This window comes from Colossoma macropomum, unplaced genomic scaffold (genome assembly GCF_904425465.1).
Source record: "Colossoma macropomum unplaced genomic scaffold, Colossoma_macropomum, whole genome shotgun sequence".
In the NCBI taxonomy this organism is placed as follows: Eukaryota; Metazoa; Chordata; class Actinopteri; order Characiformes; family Serrasalmidae; genus Colossoma; species Colossoma macropomum.
The window spans coordinates 45,535,490-45,555,157 of record NW_023494793.1 but is presented as its reverse complement, the minus strand read 5'-3'; positions in this window follow the sequence as shown (position 1 = coordinate 45,555,157).

Sequence of the window (19,668 nt, the reverse complement as noted above, 5' to 3'; positions counted from 1 at the left end):
AAAAATCTCAGACGCTCTTTGTATTATTTTATAAAAGTAATGTTTACAGAGCAGATCACTGAAGAGACGCCATCTGTTTATAGTTTATAGCCCAGATTTGTGAAAAATGGGTCGACTTTCAGTAGAAAAAAAAATTGTGAGTTCAGCTTCTTTAATTATAAGGGTTTAAAATTACATCACCATCTATTTGACTGGAGAGAAGACTAGAATGTAGCTTATGAAATTATGAAAGTTATGAAGTAAAGAATATGACGAAGTGCATTTTGGAACCGTGGGCATGAGATAGTTAAGGCCACGACTTAGTAAGAAGTGGGAACCAGATCATGCCTTACTAAGTTGTGACCACACATTAGGATTTTATTCCCACGCCTTACTAAGTTGTGGCCCTGAATTATCTTGTTCCCATGCCATACTAAGTCGTGGCCACACATTATTTTTATTTATAGGGGATGTCACCAGCAGAGCTCCGTAGTTATCTAAAGTATAATATTGTCAAATTGTACAAACATCAAAGTTTCCTGAAATTACATATGTAATGTATTTAAGTATACAACAGTGAGTTCCGGCCATGCGAGCTGATTGGTTGAGCAGTGTTCTAACTGTGCTGTTATTTCACCATAACATCACGGTTTTTTCACAAACACTGTCACTCCGCTAAGCAACGACTCTGACAGCTGTAGGAGACGCTCAAGACATTTGAACGTTTTTACTTCTTACTTTGCCACAAACAGAAAATGGACACTTTTAAGATCACATTTGACCGACAGCCGATTTGGTCAGACTCTGAAGATGAGACGACACTAAATTCCCAAACTGTCATCACCACTGAGCAGCTTTTCAGTCGGCAGCTGTGACAGAAGAACAGCTAAACAACCTGGAATCAGCCAGAAATGAACCCAACACCATTCGCCAAACTAAATGGGCTGTAAGATGCTTTACAGACTGGCTGGAACAAAACAACATTAATACTGATCTGGAAAAAACTGACAAAACTGAGCTAAACCTGATATTGCAGCAGTTTTATGGCTCAGTCTGATTTGGTCAGACTCTGAAGATCAGACTCCACGTTTGGCGAATGGTGTTGGGTTCATTTCTGGCTGATTCCAGGTTGTTTAGCTGTTCTTCTGTCTCAGCTGCCGACTGAAAAGCTGCTCAGTGGTGATGACAGTTTGGGAATTTAGTGTAAGGAGCTGGAGAACGAACTGCCGGCTGTGCAGCGAGTGGGCGGAGCTCGCTACTCTGACGCAGCAACAAGCTGCTCGTTAAGGAACTATAAATTGGTGAAGGAACTGCGAACATTAAAACATATTAAACGCCGCGTTCACGGCCCAGTTTATTAATTTATTACTGTATTTATTTAACTGTTGTATTAAAGCAGTAGAACACTCGAGGAGTGTGTTATCGCCAATAACATCACGGCTGGGATGATCTGTGGCGACCAAATCACAGTGATGTTATTCCACGATAACACACTCCCTCTCGGCTCTATTATTTAAGTATGAGCGCAGACAGAGTGATTGCTATCAAATATAAAAAAGAGAAATAAAGGGTTTTTAAACTGAAAGTGGAAAGAGGTCTTCAGGTCTGACCCCCGAGCTGATTCACTGACTCTACAGACTTTACAGTCTGTAGAATAAATCAAGGTTACATAAACCTTATATGACAAAAGATGTAAATGTCATATATAGTTGGGCGTGAATTTACTTACTGGCAAAATTACATGATTTGTTGATTTTTGAGTGGTAAGTAAACACAACCCCTGCTGAATACTGTTTTAAACTAGATGGAGAAAGATTGTAAACAAACGTTTAAGCTGGCTTGGTGAAGTTGTTCCTATGGTATCCCAGTCGGCTGCTAAGGTGATATGGAATCCCATGTGGTTGTTAAGATGTCGCTAGGCCATTGCTGTGGTATTCCAGCTGGTTGCTAAGGTGTTGCTAGGACATTGCTGGGGTATCCCAGGTGGTTGCTAAGGTGTTGCTAGGCCACTGCTGAGGTATCCCAGGTGGTTTCTAAGGTGTTAGTAGGCCATTGCTGTGGTATCCCAGGTGGTTGTTATGTGTTGTTAGGCCATTGCTGAGGTATCCCAGGTGGTTGCTAAGGTGTTGCTAGGCCATTGCTATGGTATCCCAGCTGGGTGCTAAGCTGTCGCTAGACCATTGCTATGGTATCCCAGTTGGGTGCTAAGGTGATGTGGAACCCCATGTGGTTGCTAATGTGCTACTAAGCAATTGTTATGGTATCCCAGCTGGTTGCTGAGGTGTTGCTAGGTCATTGTTATGTTATTCCAGCTGGTTGCTAAGGTGTTGCTAGGCTGTTGTTATGTTATTCCAGCTGTTTGTTAACATGTTGTTAGGCCATTGCTGTGGTATTCCAGGTGGTTGCTAAGGTGTTGCTAGGCAGTTGCTATGGTATCCCAACTGGTTGCTAAGCTGTTGCTAGGCTGTTGCTAAGCTGTTGCTGTGGTTGCTAAGGTGCTGTGGAATCCCATGTGGCTGCTAATGTATTGCTAGACTGTTGCTTTGGTATCTCAGGTAGTTGTTAAAGAGTTGCTAAGCCATTGCTATGGTATCCCATTTGGGTGCTAAGGTGTTGCTATGCCATTGCTATGTAATCCCAGGTGGTTGCTAAAGTGTTGCTAGGCCATTGCTTTGGAATCCTGTGTCCTAAGGTGTTTCTAGTCTGCTGCTGTTCTATCCCAGTTGGTTGCTATGTAATGCCAGGTGGTTGCTAAGGTGTCGGTAGGCCATTGCTTTGAAATGCCATGTGGTTGCTAAGGTGTTTCGTGGCTGTTGCTATAGTATCCCAGTTTTAGTTTCTTTTAAAGTCTCTTGTTTTAGGAATGCACTTTAGTTTCAGTATTTTTACCAGCACACTTTCCTAACTTGGTTTTTAGGCATCGTCTCTCATGTTAGGGGTGTGTTTTGTTTTGAGAAACGAACCGATGCACTTTTAATTATAGTTTTATTGCAGCTCTTGTGTTGGGAGTGTGTTGTTTTTACCAGAACACTCCCTAACTTTGTTTACATGGTGCCTGTCTCTTCTGTTGGGGGGGGTGGGGGGGGGGTATTTTCGGTAAATCTGCCCAGCACATTCACAACTTTAGCTCACAAGAGCTGCTTGATTATTTGTACCACCTGGGGTTTCAAACAGGTGAGAGGGGCCACCTATACATTCACACCTCATAGGAGTCTACACTGTCTAGTACCCTACACTCTTAAAAAGATGGTTCCTTAAGGATTCTTTAATAAAAATAGTGGTTCTATATATAACCATGAATACCCAAAGAACCACTGCATGCTTAAAAGGTTCTCTGCATGGTGCAATGGTTCTTCAGATTGATGGAGAATGTCCTGTACATGTAAAGAGTACTTCTATTACAAGCTTGACCTCGTAATAATAGCAGAACCCTTTTTGGTGCTATAAAGAGCCATTTTTAAAAACATTCTACATAGAACCATATAAGGTACCATCCCACGTACAGGTCACTGGCAGTGAAGTGTTCTTAGCTTTTGGTTCATTTTGTAACACTTTTGATTTCAGAGTCGGCAAACGTGGTTCTGTTTTTAGTTCTTTTCTTGGTACCATCTGCAGTTTGGTTCTCCCAAAGTGGTGCAAGGTATCATAGCACAATGTTTTTTGCAGTTGGCTTTAATAAAATGGTTTCAAAAGCTCTATTTATTAGTTCCTCATTCTTTTATGATTAATGCCACATATTACTGATCCCACAGTGCCCTGAAACGTGGACTCATAACAGTCTCCAATCTTCCAGTCTAGTCATGGTTACACCCATTTGCAAACATCCAGTATGACTGCAGAAGATGGTCTCTCGTCAAGTAAAATGATCTTAAATATAGTCAAGAAATCAAATATTTCTCCCATTGAGTTTGTTGTAAGCTCATTTTAAGATTATTTAATAGATAATTATGCTTGTTGTAAGAAATGTGCTTGAAGCCAGCAAAATTATCTGCCAGTACAGTGAGATAATTATACTTATTAACATTACTTAAAACAGGGAAAACATGTCTAGAAATAAGCTAGATAATCTTAAAATGTGCACAACATTCAAAAATAAGAAATATTAGATAGATTAACTAGAATTAATATAATTTCACTTGACAAGATATTAATTTTTGCAGTGTAACTGCAGCTCAAGGCCTTATAAAGCTGCCTCACGGGCCAAATTTGCTTTATAGCAATCAGAATGGGGACTATGCACTGCAAAAAATGTCTCAGCAAGTGAAAATAAATCCTAAATCTTAGTCAGTATAGCTCATGTTTTTCATTATGAGGTTGTTGTAAGAACTATGAATATTTCTAGAGATTTTATATGTTTTATGTGATTTTATCTGGTGAAAGTGTTTTATTCCATTGGCAGATCATTTAATTTTGCTTAATGACTGAAACAAGTATCCAATATAGTTATTTAAAACAAGTACAAAAAGTACTTATAATATTCTGACAACAATCTCATAATGAGAAATATTAGACATATTAACTAGATTTGAGATATTTTCACTTGCTAAGATTTCACTTTTTGCAGTGTGGCATTTCTCTTCATCATACCAACTTCAGCCAGTGGAAACGAATGGCTTAACAAAGCTGTGGAGCAATAACATGAGTTCTGTCAGGACACTTTCAGATGAGGAAATGTAAGGAAATCAGTGCTCTGCTGCAACTCATTCCTACAACAGAGAGGAAGTGTGGAGCAACCGAGTGCAGCAACTTCAGCTAACGCAAACTACTGAGTAGGAGTGTAAATGTGCGATGATCCTAAATGCTGTTTCATGTCTTTAATTCCTACCAGGCTAAATCTGGCTAGTTGTTTGTCAGTTTTTTGTCAAAATGTTCCACTCCACCTTAACCTTCTGTGGTCTGAGGTCTGGATTTGTTAATCTCTTCTTAATCTCTCCTTTAAAGGCTCTTCATATATCATGATCCTCATATGTTTCATATCTAAATGCTCCGTTATCTTCATCACTACTTTCCAAAACCGCTGCAGCAGCTTCAGCAGCTGTAAACTCTCTGCACGCCGTTTCACATGAGTCTCCGATGTGGACTGAATGAAGAATGAAGGGTTTCCGGCGTGATGGTCAGTCCTAAGTGATTTCCTGAGTGTCCATTGGTCAGTTTCACACAGAATGTAGACGGACACACCAATCCACCAGCTCCACACGGTGAGAGGCAGATGGCGTGTATCTCAGCCCCTCTTCATAGGCTCATAACTCTGGACGTGAGTCTCGTATGATCTTGTGATAAGATGGAATAGAAAGGGCGACTCTACAGATTCAGGAACTGTTTGAACTGGATTTCTGAGCTGGATCATCACAAAGATACAGACACAGATATAGAGACAGAGGATTTGACACACAGGTGAGTTTCTGGACCCAAGCAGCAGTTACATTCTGGTACCTGAATGTTCGTGTAACTTATAGGAGACTCGTGTAGGTTCACTGGTGGTTCTGGATAGTAAATAAAATGTCTATATTTGTGTTGTAGTCATGGCGACCCCTGGTTCCTATCACCACCACTGTAAAGACATCTGAACCATTTCACACCAAACCACTCTGAATCTCTCTGTTTGCACCCAAACACAAACATTATAAAAAAGAATCATCCGAATTCCACTTTAAAGCCATGTTGTCCTGCTCTAAAGCAGGAAACCGCAGCAAATTAACTGACAGTGTGGTTGATTTTGCCTTTGGCCAAAAAACAAAAATCCACAACTGGTTGAGCTCCATGCTTAAAATAGAGATCCAAGATTCTTTATTGTCATTGCACACGGTACAAGGAAATTGGGTAGCAATCCTAACGGTGCAAAAACAAAAAAAATATTAAACTAGGAAAAAAGCAAAAATACAGGCTAATGTAAAATATAAAATGCAAGATATTAAAAGAAAGACTATATAATTTAAAATCATAAAAAAAGTTACAAATTGAAAATTAAACTATAAACTAATTTAAAATAAATTATTAATGAGTAAAAAGTGTGGATATAAAAGATTGTAGCAGCTGTGCTATTGCACATGAGGGTATTTCACATATGTGAAAGGGAGTATTTCTATTTACAGTTTACAGTTAATAATAAATATAAAGTGCAGATGAATGTAAACACCTTTTAATATCCTTTAAGTATGTTGTGGAAAGGTGCTGGTAGACACTGGCTGTGCTGATGATTCTCTGTAGGGTCAGATTAATCTGTTCTTGTGGTTTGGCTGAAGGAACCGAAAGCTTTTCTGTGTCTTGTCTCCTGTGTCCTGTGTGAAACCAGCAGCTCTCATTGTTTTGGTTCAGCTACATTATGATTACCTGCTGCTGCTCTCAGAGAAAGAAAAGCGACGCTCCCAGTGAGACTGAAGGCTTTTGGCTTTTATCTGAGATGGTGAACGTGTGAGACGACATACACCATAAACAGAGGGGTGTAGAGTTTGTCTACTCATCCTCCAGTAGACAGACTGTCACTGTGGTGAAATGATGACTCCAGAAAAATCAGCTTTACAGAAGACAACATGAGTAGAAATACAAAAGCAGCAGCTCAAAAAGCTACTTAAGCACTAATTTATGGAACACTGGAATTTCATAGTACATCCAGCATCTCTCAGCATTATAACTATGAGGCTTTTACAACAGCCATTTTATTTACCACCAGTGAACCTACACGAGTCTTCTGAGTTTATATGGAATGTTGATGATGGAAAATAGTGGAAAATCTGAAATAATAAGTTTTCTTTGGGGGCTATTTTGCCTCACAGCGCCCTGCATGTATCCCTCCACCATGAATGGAGTTTAAGTTCTCTAAACTATCATAAAACAGCGTCTCAGTCATCAGGCAGTGAATTCATAACCATTTCATGTAGGAACTTTCTGTGAGGGAGCTTTTAGAGGTGGACGTCTGGTTCCTATCACCACCACTGTGAACAGTTCTGACTCAGTAAGTTTCTCTAGAATGGAGCGTATCACACCAAACCACTCTGAACCACTCTGAACCACTCTGAACCTCACTGAACCACCCTGAACCTCACTGAACCACCCTGAACCACCCTGAACCTCACTGAACCACCCTGAACCTCACTGAACCACCCTGAACCACTCTGAACCACCCTGAACCACCCTGAACCTCACTGAACCACCCTGAACCACTCTGAACCACCCTGAACCACCCTGAACCTCACTGAACCACCCTGAACCACCTTGAACCACTCTGAACCACCCTGAACCTCACTGAACCACCCTGAACCACCTTGAACCACCCTGAACCACCCTGAACCTCACTGAACCACCCTGAACCACCTTGAACCACTCTGAACCACCTTGAACCTCACTGAACCACCCTGAACCTCACTGAACCACCCTGAACCACCTTGAACCTCACTGAACCACCCTGAACCTCACTGAACCATTCTGTTTACATCTTAGCTATTTAATTATTGCAGAGGTTATGAGTGAAGTAATGACACATAAGAACCAGTCCAAAAGCACCGTCCAGTGGATGGTTCTTTAGAGAGTCATTGTTGTAAATTAGTTGTGTGAGTGTGAACTTTTTAAAGTTCGTATAATGTAACACAGGCGTGTCCAAATTCCAGCTCCAGGGCCAAATATGGCCTGGAAACAGATTTTAATCGACCCGTATCTTCTCTTTTAGAGTGTGCTGTAAGTGGCCCGCCAACCAGTACACTGCAGTTCCTCCTCTCACCTGATGGAGGCAGCACTTCTGTAAGATTACAGTGTAATGCTGCACTGCAGTAACGAAGTAGCTAAAGAGCCTTTCTTCTCTGACTGACCTGCAGCTTCATTTACTGACCACATTTAGTCCAGACTGCAGTCCTGAAGCTCAGACCAACACTGAGAGCCACAGATTTAGATGGAAATCTGAACTGTTTCATCGAGAGCCGCAGAAAACGAGCCTCATATTTCAAAAGACTGTAATGAATTTAATATCAACAGACATAAAACACAGAACATCACAGTAAATATTCAGGAGAGAAACTAAAGCAGCTGCAGCTCCGAGTCTCACAGCACCGACGTCACATCAGAGCAGATTCAGCAGGACAGTGAATATTAACCCTTTAAGGAGGAACAATAACGGCTGTTATGATGATTAATCTGATCTTCTCCTTTAATAAAGTGATTTCTGAATGATGTAGCTGCTTTTGTTTGATATGTAAATAACATGATCTGACAAAGGTTTAAAATTTATAGTTGTTTGTTTAGTTTGTCTCACAAATTATATTTCTGAACAAGTAAACACTTGAACAGCAATATAATTAATACATTAGACATGTTTTACTGTTAATCTTAAACAATTTAATTATTTGTTATGAGCGTTTACTGATCCAAACTGCTCTGAATAAACCATCCAACAATAAAGGAGCCTCGTGCCTCTTTTATACAGTGATAGGAAACACAGTAGCTCACAGAAAGCTCTGATTCTTTGTGCTGATATTTTAAAAGCCTAATGTTTTGGATTATTTGTGAATAATATTTCGGCCCTTGTGTATTTTGACACGGTACAATCTGGCCCTCTCTGAGAAAAGTTTGGACACCCCTGATGTAAATATTTTATTCCTATAAAAGGATTTTCCTACAACTGCACGTCTAAGAACCTTTGTTTTTAAGACTGCAGGCTGGTGAGCTGACCTAAGGTCCACTCAGGAAGCCCCACCAAATGATGTCAGAGTGTGTGTCAGCTGCATCACTCCCTCCAGCTAGAGCCACTATAAGCTCCGTGGCATCAGGATCAGTGGCGCCTCCAGAATATTTTCCCTGGGGTAGCAAAGAAGTGGCAGGGAGTTCTAGCATGGGGCAAGGTGCATGTGTGAGTGGGAAGGGGTGGGGGGTGGACGCCGATACAGCTGGACAGACGAGACTTGTGATGTGAAAGAGCGTTTAGGGGGTGAACTAGGACAGTGCAGATGAGAGGGTGGGCAACTGTTCCTGAAAGGCCAATGTGAAATTGAAAGTGCAAGGGCAGGGGTGGTGGTGGGGTGGGAGGTTTGCTGGGGTGGGGGGAGATTGGTTAAGGGTGGCCTTGGCCGCCTCTGGCCTCCATTGACGGTTCCACTAATCAGGAATCAAAGGAGGAAGTTCCTGACTTTGGCACACTTTGGTGAAGTTGTTTGATGTTTGTTCCTGCAGGAGAGCTGATTGGTGGATCTCGGGGAACACAGAGCATCCAAAATCTCTAAACAACAGCTTCCTTAGTTTTACGCAGAGCTCTGTCAAAACCGGGTTTCCGTAAAACTGGCCAAACACAGCAGAGATGGAAACTTAACTTCAGCAAGTTGGGCTCAGACTCAAGACTTATGCAGAGCTCACAGTGTGGGTGGGCTGAGAGTAAAGAGACCCCCAGAAGAGAGACACAGATTAACTGATATCCTGAAATAAGATGTGAATTTTCTGACTAAATAAATGCCTTAAAACGAGGTGATCATCTTCCATGTTTTCGTTGTGCACCGGGTAACGTCTAGTACAGCAACCAACATATGACCTGGAACCACATTCACGAAAACATTCTCCAGAGAACACTTACGAAAGTTCTTAAAACAAACACTAAGAAGTTCATAAGATTGTTCTTTAATGAGGTTCTCAAAAAAACTTAAGAAGTCCTCAAATATTCTCTTAAGAAAATCTCTGTTGTTTTCTCGTGTCGGCTGTGTTACATTTTACAGCTTATGATGATCAACATGAGAAACGTTTTGAATTTGTTTTAACTGTTTTTTCCGTTATTCCGTTTAATCCACTCAGAGGAGCAAAATGGAGGAGAAACATCAAACCAAGCATTTAAAAAGTTTTAGAGCTGATGGAGGAGAAACAGCCAACAGGAAAACATCCTCCTTAGAAAATAGGATAGTTGTGGAGCGACAGTGAGAAGCAGGAGACGAGGATGAGGAGCAGCAGAGGCAGCGCTGAGTTTGATCACTGGTTCAGATCAAATCTCGTCGACTCTTATAAGACGAGTTTGAGGCTGTTTGTTGTGAAGAAAATATTTAAGATCGTAATGTTTTCAAGATGAACGCTTGTTCTTAAAGTTATCCTTAAGAAAGGAGCTGAGCAAAAAATCTTAAGCAGTTTTTAGGAATTCTTAAGACGTTATTTGAAGAATCTTAAGTTCTTAAGAGTGAAATAAAAAAAACACAGATTCAGCACCTCAGAGACTCGACTCAGACTCGCACCTCAGAGACTCGACTCAGACTCGCACCTCAGAGACTCGACTCAGACTCGCATCTCAGAGACTCGACTCAGACTCGCACCTCAGAGACTCGACTCAGACTCGCACCTCAGAGACTCGACTCAGACTCGCACCTCAGAGACTCGACTCAGACTCGCACCTCAGAGACTTGACTCAGACTCGCACCTCAGAGACTCGACTCAGACTCGCACCTCAGAGACTCGACTCAGACTCGCACCTCAGAGACTCGACTCAGACTCGCATCTCAGAGACTCGACCCAGACTCGCACCTCAGAGACTCGACTCAGACTCGCACCTCAGAGACTCGACTCAGACTCGCACCTCAGAGACTTGCCTCAGACTCGCACCTCAGAGACTCGACTCAGACTCGCACCTCAGAGACTCGACTCAGACTCGCACCTCAGTGACTCCTCTGACTCCTACTTCAGTGAATTAAGACTATGACTTACACCTCAGAGACTCAAGACTCAACTCAGACTCGCATCTCAGAGACGCGACTCAGACTCGCACCTCAGAGACTCGACTCAGACTCGCACCTCAGAGACTCGACCCAGACTCGCACCTCAGAGACTCGACTCAGACTCGCACCTCAGAGACTCGACTCAGACTCGCACCTCAGAGACTCGACTCAGACTTGCACCTCAGTGACTCCTCTGACTCCTACTTCAGTGAATTAAGACTCTGACTTACACCTCAGAAACTCAAGACTCAACTCAAGAGTCTCTGAGATGCGAGTCTGAGTCGAGCCTCTGAGGTGCGACTCGACTCAGACTCGCACCTCAGAGGCTCGACTCAGACTCGCACCTCAGAGACTCGCCCCTCAGAGACTCGACTCAGACTCGCACCTCAGAGACTCGCCCCTCAGACTCGCACCTCAGAGACTCGACCCAGACTCGCACCTCAGAGACTCGACTCAGACTCGCATCTCAGAGACTCGACTCAGACTCGCACCTCAGAGACTCGACTCAGACTCGCACTTTGCACCACTTGTGATTCAAATCTTACAGGAAAATCTTCAAACCGTATGCAAGAAATCTAAACCTGTGTGATTCTCTTCCTCTGTTCACCTGTCAGCACAGCCTTATCTGCTATCACTGAAACTGTGTACGGATCCACCCTCTATTGAAAAATGTGCTCTTATCTTTCTTTCCTTCTTTTCGACCCCATTGATTTCTTTGTACAGTGTTCCTTTTGTTGGGTTGTGAAGAAGGCCACACCTGTCTCACTGCACTCCTAACAGGGAAAACAGAGCAGGTGTGGACACTTTTATTGTCCTGTGGCACAGCGAGTGTCCACAGGAGCTTCTCCCTCATCACTGAAGCTCAGTAGCTCATTGTAAGTTCCATCCTGGAGACGATGTTGTTCTATGGAGGTGATTAAATCTGGAAAAGCGGAAGGCAAAATCTGATAAGGAAGACATGGAATAGTGGAAAATATCCTTATGGTTCATCCTTAGAAGTCTAAGAAAAGCTGTTCGTTCCATTTGCAGAATTATCCAAACATAATTACATTCTTACATAAAGTACACAAAAGCTTTGGGGGGGAGAGCTGGATCCAGTGGTGCCACAATGTAACAGCTGCACCATTTAAGGTGGAATGTAAAATCCACTTTTTTCACTTTACCCCTGACACCAGAAGAATCATTCTTATTTTCCAGGTTTTCATTAGAATTCTCCATTCCACCTTAAGTGATGCAGCTTTGATACTTTGTTATTTATCAGCTTCCTATTTGAATTTTTAAATTCCACCTTAAATTGTGCAGCTTTTACATTTTTAATCGACAGCTTCTTATTCAGTTTTTATGTTCCACCTTAAATGGCTGGACTCGCACCTCAGAGACTTGAGACTCGGAGTCACACCTCAGTGACTCAAGACTCTGACTCGTGCCTCAGTGACTCAAAACTTTCACTTGCACCTCAGTGACTTGAGACTCGGAGTCAGACCTCAGTGACTCAAAATTCTGACTTGCACCTCAGTGACTCAAAACTTTGACTTGTACCTCAGTGACTTGAGTTTCTAAGTCATCCCTCAGTGACCCTAAACTCTGACTTGCACATCAGTGACTTGAGACTCGGAGTCACACCTCAGTGACTCAAAACTCTGACTTGCACCTCAGTGACTCGGAACTTTGACTTGCTCCTCAGTGACTTGAGACTCTGACTCGCACCTCAGAGACTCAAGACTATACATCACATTCTCCATCAATCTGAAGAACCATTTAAGCATGCAAATGGTTCTTTAAGTGGTCATGGTTCTAAATAAAAACATTGGGCCTCATTCTCCAGTATCCCCTTAAGTTGGTCTTCAGTGTGTTCTTGATAAAGGTTCTAAGAAAATGTTTGCGTCAGATTCATGACGTTCTTAAAGCGCAGAACTGTTACTGCATAACTATGGAAATGAGTGTAGTGTAACTATGGAAATGGGCTTAGTGTAACTATGGAAATGGGTGTAGTGTAATTATGGAAATGGGTGTAGTGTAATTATGGAAATGAGTGTTCTGTAACTATGGAAACGGGTGTAGTGTAACTATGGAAATGCGCTTAGTGTAGCTATGGAAATGGGTGTAGCGTAACTATGGAAATGGGTGTAGTGTAATTATGGAAATGAGTGTTCTGTAACTATGGAAACGGGTGTAGTGTAACCATGGAAATGCGCTTAGTGTAACTATGGAAATGGGTGTAGCGTAACTATGGAAATGGGTGTAGTGTAATTATGGAAATGAGTGTTCTGTAACTATGGAAACGGGTGTAGTGTAACTATGGAAATGCGCTTAGTGTAGCTATGGAAATGGATGTAGCGTAACTATGGAAATGGGTGTAGTGTAATTATGGAAATGAGTGTTCTGTAACTATGGAAACGGGTGTAGTGTAACTATGGAAATGCGCTTAGTGTAGCTATGGAAATGGGTGTGGCGTAACTTTGGAAATGGGTGTAGTGTAACTATGGAAATGGATGTAGTGTAACTATAGAAATGGGTGCAGTGTAATTATGGAAATGAGTGTTCTGTAACTATGGAAACGGGTGCAGTGTAACTATGGAAATGGGTGTAGCGTAACTATGGAAATGGGTGCAGTGTAATTATGGAAATGAGTGTTCTGTAACTATGGAAACGGGTGTAGTGTAACTATGGAAATGCGCTTAGTGTAACTATAGAAATGGGTGTAGCGTAACCATGGAAATGGATGTAGTGTAACTATGGAAATGGGTGTAGCGTAACCATGGAAATGGGTGTAGTGTAACTATGGAAATGGGTGTAGCATAACCATGGAAATGGATGTAGTGTAACTATGGAAATGGGTGTAGCGTAACCATGGAAATGGGTGTAGCGTAACTATGGAAATGGGTGTAGCGTAACCATGGAAATGGATGTAGTGTAACTATGGAAAGGGAAATGGGGGAAATTGTTATAACCATGGAAACTGGTGTAACATGTCCAGTGAAATGAGTTTAGAGTAACCATGAAAATTGCTGTGGTGACATTTAGTCTATTTCAGATGTAGTTTTATCAGTCAGCCCGTGTTCTAATTTAATTTCCATAATCTGGATGATGATCGCTGGGCAGTAAGTAGGACTGTAAGTATGTGTGGAGTGGGATTGTCTCCAGGGAAAATTTTGAGTTGAGTAAAACTAGTTCAATTGCTTGTTACTATATGAAGTATTTTTTAGGTTGAACTGACTTTTACAGTGTACCTGTCATGGTTAGTCCATCTCAGCTCTGCACTGATGCGTCTCCCAGCCATGTGCTTTTGTTTTTGTTTGTGTTTCTGACTCCGCCCTAGTCCCACCTGCCCACCTGTGCGTTGTTTGTTACTCCTCCTGTTCAGGTGTTTGTACTCCTGTCCTGTGCATAAGTAGCCCTTGTTTTCTAGTCCTGCTTTGTCTGGAGGTCTGTAACTCTGTTTTGTCTGCAACACATTTCTTTGTTTACTGCAGTGCTTGTTTTGTTGGGCTGCAGTTGGCCCTGTTTAAGGGGGCAGACAGACTGCTGGACTAACAGCCTCACATGGCTGTTTTAACAGTTGGAGAAAATGCCAGCTGTGGTATCAGAGTAAAACCACAACCATAAAAACTCAGCCATTTCAAAAGCAACACACCTTCTGCACCAACTGAAAAACTGACTACTGGGAAAAGTCCAGATTCAGCAGATCCGATAGCAATCATAGTGTCCCCTGGCTGCAAAAGGTGGACGCCTCACCAACTGCATGCCAGTGCTGGTGCCCCCTCAGACCACCCTGATTATTGTCTGCATTCAAGGCCTAAAAACTATTTTTTAATCTCCTCAGTCAGCACATTGTGGCGCTCCTAATGTGACATGGTTATTATTTTCTAAGAAGGTGTGGCCACTAATCAATATATCATAGCTACAAAACAATAAAATGACTAATCAAATTAATCATTTGCTCCACCTGTTTTCCCTGTTTTTGTACTATAATACTTTATACTAACAATGTTTTACTATCCGGTGTCGACCAGAGGAGGATGGGTTCCTTTTCTGAGTCCTGGTTCCTCTCAAGGTTTTTCCTGTTTCTCTTAGGGAGTTTTTCCTTGCCACTGTCGCCTCTGGCGACGCTCATGGGGACTTGGACCCGGATTTCTTTCTGTAATGCTGATTTCCTTGTAAAGCTGCTTTGTGACAACACCTGTTGTAAAAAGCGCTATATAAATAAACTTTGCTTGCTTGCTACTTCATTTGTAGCCTCAATATATTAATTTGTGACCATGATATACAACCCCATTTCCAAAAAAGTTGGGAAGCTGTGCAGAATGTAAATAAAAGTAGAATGCAATGATCTTCAAATCATGTAAACCATATTTTTAAAGGAAAATACTACAAAGACAACATTTTAAATGTTGAAACTGAGAAATTTTATTGTTTTTTAAAAAGTATCTGCCCATTCTGAATTTGATGCCAAAAACACCACTGTGTTACATCACCTCTTCTTTAACAGCACTCCGTAAGTGTTTAGGAACTGAGGAGACACTGCTGTAGTTTAGAAAGTGAAATGTTTTCCTGCTCTTGTTTGAAACAGGATTTCAGCTGCTCATCAGTTCAGGGGCTCCTTGGTAGTCCTGTCATTTCATAATGTGCCAAATGTTTTCAGTGGTGACAGGTCTGGACTGCAGGCAGGTCAGTTTAGCACCCGGACTCTTTTAATACGGAGCCGTGCTGTTGTAATACATGCAGAATGTGGTTTGACATCGTCTTACTGAAATAATCAAGGCCTTCCCTGAAAAAGACGTTGTCTGGATGGCAGCATATGTTGGCATAACGTATATATCATTCAGCATTAATGGTGCCTTCACAGATGTGCACGTCAACAATGCCATGTGCACTAATGCCCCCCTATACCATCATGAATACTGGCCTTTTTCTAGATCCTGTTTATATTATTATTTATATTATATCCTGTTTCTTCTTTGCATTTTAGAGTTTTAACTTGCATTTGTGGATGCAGTGATGAACTGTTTTCACAGACAGTGGTTTTCAGAAGTGTTTCTGAGGCCATGCAGTGATTTCCACTACAGAATCATGTCTGTTTTTAATGCAGTACCGCCTGAGGGCCCAAAGATCACGGCCAGCAAATACTGGTTTTTGGCCTTGACCCTTACATACAGAGATTTCTCCAGATTCTCTGAGTCTTAATGATATTATGTACCGTAGGTGATGAAAAGCAGAAGTTCTTTGCTGTTTTATGTTGAGAAACATTTTTCTTGAACTGTTGCACTATTTGATGGTGCAGTCTTTCACAGAGTGGTGAACCCCTCCTCATCTTTACTTCTGAAAGACTCCGCCTCTCTGAGATGCTCTTTTATACCCAATCATGTTACTGACCTGTTCCCAATTAACCACCAGGTGTTTTTTTTTTTTTAGCATTACACAATCTTACCAGCCCCTGTCCCAACTTTTTTTGAGCATGTTGTTGGCATCAAATTCAAAGTGGGCATATATTTAAAAAAAATAATAATTCTCAGTTTCAACATTTGATATGTTGTCTTTGTACTATTTTCAATGAAATATAGGGTTTAAATGATTTGCACATCATTGCATTTCGTTTTTGTTTACATTTTGCACAGCGTCTGGCCTTGAGATATCAATTTGTGTCATTGATGTATTAGCTTGTGGCCTCAGTATATTAATTCATGCCTCAATATATTATTTTGTGGCCTCAATATATTAAGTTCTACCTCAATATTTTAACCTGTAGTCTTAAGAAATTAATTTGCGACCTTGTCATATTCATTTGTGGCCTCAATATATTAATTTGTGATATCAATATATTAATTTGTGATATCAATATATTAATTAATGGCCTCAATATATTAATTTGTGAAATCAGTATATTAGTCTGTGGCCTCAACATAGTAATTCTTGTCTTCTAAATATTAATTTGTGTCCTCAATATATTAACCATGTCACCTTAGGGGCTCTGTAGCATACATACATCATCTAAACCACTTATCCTTCTGGGCCACGGTGGGGTGCTGGAGCCTATCCCAGCTGCCATTGGGCGGAAAGCAGGACACACCCCGGACAGGTCGCCAGTCCATCGCAGGGCAGACAGACATACATATACATTCACACCTAGGGGCAATTCAGCATTTCCAATTGGTCTGACTGCCTGTCTTTGGACTGTGGGAGGAAACCCACGCAGACACGGGGAGAACAGGCAAACTCCACACAGAAATGACCCTGGTCACCCGGCCGGGAATCAAACCCAGGCCCTTCTTGCTGTGAGGCGACAGCGCTACCCACTACACCACCGTGCCGCCCGCTCTGTAGCATGTAGCCTTTTATTTTGAAAAATAAATTAAAATGCAAATGACTAGGCCAAATGCAAAGTGATGAGGTTGTACTAGTTTACAGCTGTGGTTTGTTTAATGTCTATCTGCTTATTTAAGGTTTGTCTTCTGTGTCTCTCTGTTTTCACCCACTTATCACTCCATCAGCTTCACGAGAACACGAGCCGGTCTAACCAGTCACTCAGGGTGAAAACAGACAGACACAGAACCTCCTCTGACGCAGAACATGAACAAGCAATTTTTCTTAGATTTGTGAACCTCTGCCCATCTTTGTTTCTGAGAGACTCTGCCTCTCTAAAATGCTCTTTTTATACTCAGTCATGTGAGTTAGTTGCAAATTGCTCCCCCAGCTGTTTTTTTATTAGTACCACTTACTTTTCCAGCCTTTTGTTGGATTTTTTGAGATGCGTTGCTGCCATCAAGTTCTAAAAGAGTTAACGTTTTTCATGAACTGGTAAAATGTCTCACTTTCAACATCTGATATATGTTCTGTGTTTTATTGTGAATAAAATATGGGTCTATAAGATTTGCAAATCATTGCATTCTGTCTTTATTTATATTTATTTACATTTTACACAGCGTCCCAACTTTTTTGGAATTGGGGATGTAGATCTGACGAGACACTTTTAACAGTGTATCTATAGTCAAATGTTTAAGGGTTTGTGCTAAAATTAGCGCTTCCTTTAATCCTTCGGTGCTGCTTAATGAAGGCCCTTCAATAGCGGATATACAGCCAATGCACCAACACTGTTGGACAATTGCAGTGAATTTCACTGAGATGAATGTAATTTCACTCACAAAAATTCACTGGCAAAGCCACGTGTGACTGGACCTTCAGAAAAGAGAAAGTCAATGGAAAAAAGTAAAAAACAGGAGTTTACAAAAGTGGAGTTTAAAAAAACTGAAAAGCCACGGGGAAAATGTGGCTCCTAACAACCACCTGGAAGAGCTGGTCGACCCCAAAACTGCCCCCATCAGATAAACAGCACTTAAAGCTTTCATCTCTGAGAGAGAGGAGAAAATCAAGCTGATCAGATCTGAAAACATCCACAGGTGTTTCTGTCCATCCTTCCACTGTGAGAAGACGACTCAGCGCTGTGGGTCTGAAAGGATGTGTAGCTGATCAAGAAGAACCTCACTGAGAAAAGGAGACGGACACATCAAACAAAGAAGCTGAACGATGGACTGACCACCCCAGAGTCCAGACCTCAACACCACTGAATGTGTTTGATTACTTCAGAAAATCATCAACCAGCTTCTAAGACTGAACTTTGGAGGTGTGTCTGCAGATTCTTTGAGGAGCTGAAAGTGAGTCTCCTGAACAGAATGGAAGCTGGACTGAGTGACTCACTGACTCAGACAGCTGAAAGTAGAGTTAGTTGTGTGTAATTTTCTGTTAAATATGTTTTCTTTTCTTTTTTGAATGAATAACTTGTACTTAACGGCTGTATTACGTACGATTTATTGTGATAATATGATTGTTGTGGTTAAAGGCTGATGGCATTCCTGTGTGAAGTAAGTGTGAGGCCCAAAGCTAAACCTGTGGTCAGATTTACCTGCTGAAGAGATCAAAGAGTCTAAAAGCTTTTAAAGTTGAGAAGCCTTTGCAATTGAAACAGGAGTCAACGAGGCCGCGCTGTGGGCCTCGGGTTGAGTTTTGAGACCCTGGAACCGATTTGTGGCGTCGCGAATGTTTTCTTTGTGTGCTGAAATGCACAAAATGACGCAAATTTTATGCAAATGAAAGCGATAATATGTCTAATTATATTACAGAGACACAAGTGAGATTTTACTATGCAAAGCCGTGCAGGTGCAGCAGCTGAGTGTTCATAACCGCACGTGTCGAGCCTCGTTTGTGTCAGGCGTTAGTCGGTGTGTTGAAGCAGATCCAGCTCAGAGGTTTTATCTCAGTGACTGACGTCGGCGTCTGTGAGCTCAGCCGACCGGCAGAGCAGCAGCTTTAGAAACGATGGAGCAGAAAACCGGACGAACTGTTACACCGTTAGTCCGATTGGCTTCATATCGTCTATATCAGAACACAGTTTAACTTTAGTTATACATTTAAAAAATAATCATATAAAGAAAATATAAATTAGTGGCATCTCTGCTGCTTTTTTCACAACTCACAAACTTTAATAATAAAAATTATTAACTTCATTAATGCAAATGGGTGAGCTTCATTAATGCTAACATAGGAACTTCATTAATGCTAATGTAAAAGCACTTACTTTAATGCTAATTAGCTTTATTAATGCTAACTTAGCAAGTTCATAATGATAAAGTTTTAGCTTTATTAATGCTTATGGAGCAACTTCATTAATGCAGATGTATCAGCTTTATAAAGGCTAACTTAGCAACTTCACTAATGCTAATATATAAGCTTTATTAATGCTAACTTAGAAAGTTCATTAATGCTGTTGTATTAGCCTTATTAAGGCTAAATCTATGACTTCATTAATGAGAAAGCATTAGCTTTACTAAAGCTAACTTAATATCTTTATTAATACTAACTTGTTAATTTCATTAATGCTAATGTATTAATTCCACGAATGCTAACCTAGCGACTTTATTGATGCTAATGTAGTGGCTTCATTGAAGCTAACTTAATGTCTTTATTAATGCTAACATTGACTTCATCAATGCTAACATAGTAGCTTTATTAAAGCTAACTTATTAAA